Below are 3,935 nucleotides of genomic sequence, written 5' to 3'. Positions count from 1 at the left end.
GATAGCGCTAAGTAACTTCGTGAACTGTTTAGATGTAGTTGTTTAATGTTCGATAATGGAGAGCCTATTCAAGATAAGGGGGCGAACGTGTATACTGTTAAACCAATATTATTATTCGGATTGTCGTTTAATTTCGTGAATTTCGGTTGGTGTTCTCACCCACGAAATGAAATGACAAACGGAAGTTCAGTGCCGAAGTCTAACATCAGATACTTTTTCTAATCCTCGAATTTAAGATCATCGTCACATTTTATGAATCCATGAAATTTCCTCTTAACAAAACATCAATCTAAAGTATAAATATTTGCGCAAAAAGCGAGTTCTTAGATGCTGTGTCAATAGCATAGTCTGTATTTAGTAGATTTTATGACGTTTGCATGTTTAAAAAAACCTTTAGTGGAAAATTTCTTGCCAGTCAAGCGTTTGTTGAACTACCGAGATATTTTGTTTTATTACCATATTGAAATTATTAATTTATTTATTTCGAACATTTATGTATTCATATACCAGTCATTCTGTTTCAGTATTGTGTAGCCTTTATGTTTGTTTCTATTATACGGCAATAATTATCCAAATAAATTTTAAGGTTTTGATCATGTTTTCATAATGTTAGTTACGTATAATCGAAGTTCATGTCCATGTTTTTTTTTATAGACAGACAACGATCGCCGTTTAAGGTAGCGCATCCATCATGGGCAACTTTCCAAATATAATCTAATGTATTATTTTCTTAATCAGCATCATTTCACTGAACTACATGCACATTTTTAGGTAGGCTTTCCGTGCTTTAAAAAAAAATATACTGATTTTTTTCAAAACCATTACCACGCTCGGTTTTTGTCCAGTTTATTTGCACCCCTGGGGTATATCAAAGTTCCATAATTCATTCAGATTTCCAAATATGGGCATGCAGTCGGTGTGTACAGATGCAGTAAAGATGATTAAAGTTTAAACAAGATGAAATATGTATTCTTTTACAGACATTTACTTTTTATACCCCCATTACCATTGGATATGGGGGCTATATAGGAGTCACTTTGTCGGTCTGTCGGTTGGTCGGTCCCGAAATTTCATCCGATCTTCACCAAACGTTGTCACAAATGTCTAGTTAAAGTTTGAATATGGGTCATGCCAGGTCAAAACTAGGTCAGAGGGTCACTTAGTGTGTTTTAAATGAAAAGTTTGTCCGGACCATAACTATGTCATTCATTGTGAGATTTTAAAATGACTTGGTACATTTGTTCACCATCATGGGACGGTGTGTCGTGTGAAAAAAGTACGTCGATATCTTCAAGGTCAATGCCACACTTGGAGTTCAAATGTCAAATGCTTGTCCGGGCCATAACTTTTTCATTTATTGTTAGATTTTAAAATCATTTAGCAAATTTGTTCACCATCATTGGAAGGTGTGTCGCGCGAAAGAATAACGTCGATATCTCCAAGGTCAATGTCACACTTTGCGTTCAAAGATAAAAAAATGGCCATAAATGAGATTGTCCGGGCCATAACTATGTCATTCATTGTGAGATTTTAAAATCATTCGGCACATGTGTTCACCATCATTGGACGGTGTGTCCCGCGAAAGAATTGCGTCGATATCTCCATGGTCAAGGTCACACTTTAAGTTCAAAGGTCAAACATGGCCATAAATGAGCTTGTCCGGGCTATAACTATTTCGTTGATCGTAAGATTTTAGAATCATTTGGCACATTTGTTCATCATGATTGGACGGTTTGTCGCGCCAAAGAATTACGTCGATATCTCCAAGGTCAATATCACACTTTGAGTTCAAAGGGCAAAAATGGCCAAAATGAACGTGTCCGGGCCATTACTATGTAGTTCATTGTGAGATTTTCAAATCATTTGACAAATTTGCTCACCATCATTGGACGGTGTGTCGCGCGAAAGAATTACGTCGATACCTCCATCGTCAAGGTCACACGTTGAATTCAAAGGTCAAAAATGGCCATAAATGAGCTTGTCCGGGCCATTACTATTTTGTTCATTGTGAGATTTTAAAATCATTTGGCATATTTGTTAACCATCATTGGTCGGTATGTCGCGCAAAAGAATTACGTCGATATCTCCAAGGTCAAGGTCACACTGCGTTCAAAGGTCAAAAATGGCCATAAATGAGCTTGTCCGGGCCATAACTATGTCGTTCATTGTTATACAGGAGTCACTTTGTCGGTCTGTCTCTCTGTCCGTCGGTTGGTCGGTCTGTCTGTCTGTCGGTCTGTCTCGAAATTTCATCCGATTTTCACCAAACTTGGTCACAAGTTGTATCTAGGTGATGTCTAGGTCAAGTTTGAATATGGATCATGCCAGGTCAAAAACTAGGTCACAGGGTCACTTAGTGTGTTTTAAACCGAACGTTTGTCGTTACCATAACTATGTCATTCATTTATAGTTAGATTTTAAAATGACTTGGTACATTTGTTCACCATCATGGGACGGTGTGTCGTATGGAAAAAGTACGTTGATATCTCCAAGGTCAAGGTCACACTTGGGGTTCAAAGGTAAAATGCTTATGCGGGCCATAACTTTGTAATTAATTGTGAGATTTTAAAACCTTTTGGTAAATTTGTTCACCATCAGTGGACGTTTGGTAAATTTGTTCACCATCAGTGGACGGTGCGTCGCGCGAAAGAATCACGTCGATATCTCCAAGGTCAAGGTCACACTTTGAGTTCAACGATCATAAAATAGCTTGTCCGGGCCATAACTAAGTCATTCATTGTAAGATTTTAAAGTCATTTGGCACATTTGTTCACCATCATTGGACGGTGTGTCGCGCGAAAGAATTACGTGATATATCCAAGGTCAAAGTCACACTTTTAGTTCAAAGGTCAAAAATGGCCATTAATGAGCTTGTCCGGGCCATAAGTATGTCGTTTATTGTGAGATTTTTAAATCATTTGGCTCTTTTGTTCACCATCATTGGACGGTGTGTCGCGCGAAAGAATTAGGCAGATATCTCCAAGGTCAAGGTCACACTTTTAGTTCAAAGGTCAAAAATAGCAATAAATGATCTTGTCTGGACCATAAATGTGTCATACATTGTGAGATTTTAAAATGACTGTACATTAAATTTGTTCACAGTCATTGGACGGCGTGTGATGGGAAAGAGTTCAAGAGTTCAAAGGTCAAAATGGCTGTTAATAATAATTACATATCAATTCTAAAAAAATGCCATAAATTACATTCTCTTGTTTTGTGAAGACAGCATGCAAAATAGTCCGTGTCAATGCGGCACGTGGGGGTATACGTCACGTCTGTGACAAAACTCTAGTTATAACGTGTTATCTATGGAAGAGCGCCATGAAATGGAAGTGGTTTCAGCCAAGTAGAAATTGTGTTTGTTCAGTGTCATAAAATTCAAAATAGTATCATTGAAGTTATATTGTGAACTTTGATTTTATAGAAACACTATATAGAGCAAAAAAAAAGACATAGACAGATTTACCGTTTACTTTTTGAAATAAAAATAAAAATGCAGCATGCATGATTTGTATTTTCATAACGTTGTTTTAATTTTAAAAATTGAAGAATGTGCATAAAATTGCACCATATTTAACAATAAACATAGCTTATATGCTATATTAAATCAAATTACGTTAGAAAAAAATAACGCATCGCAAAAAAGTATGCATTGTCGACAGGATTCGAACCTGCGCGGGAAAACCTTCAACTTTTGGTTCCGCGCCTCAGAATTACCGAAAACCTGAAACCGAGAACCGTATTTACCTTAGAGCGTCTAATCGACATGGAGCTTGACTCGAAATTGCCGATAAACAATTCTCGATTTACAACGATTTTGACGTAATAACGCAAACAAAAGGACAAATATGTGTTGTTAGTTGATAAACTCGTATTTGTGTATGGTACTAATTCGGAATCAATCTCCCTGCAGAGTTGTCGTTCCTTGCTCTCAC

At 37.0% G+C, this 3,935-nt stretch overlaps 1 long non-coding RNA gene across 5 annotated transcripts in view; it reads right to left on the bottom strand.

The window, feature by feature from the left end:
* The window catches only part of LOC127872723 (uncharacterized), a 228,067-nt gene that overhangs the window by 204,605 nt on the left and 19,527 nt on the right, over window positions 1–3,935 (bottom strand). The window lies entirely within an intron of this gene.

Source organism: Dreissena polymorpha, chromosome 1 (assembly GCF_020536995.1).
Source record: "Dreissena polymorpha isolate Duluth1 chromosome 1, UMN_Dpol_1.0, whole genome shotgun sequence".
In the NCBI taxonomy this organism is placed as follows: Eukaryota; Metazoa; Mollusca; class Bivalvia; order Myida; family Dreissenidae; genus Dreissena; species Dreissena polymorpha.
The sequence above is the reverse complement of the archived record's forward strand: the minus strand, read 5'-3'. Positions and strand labels throughout refer to the sequence as shown.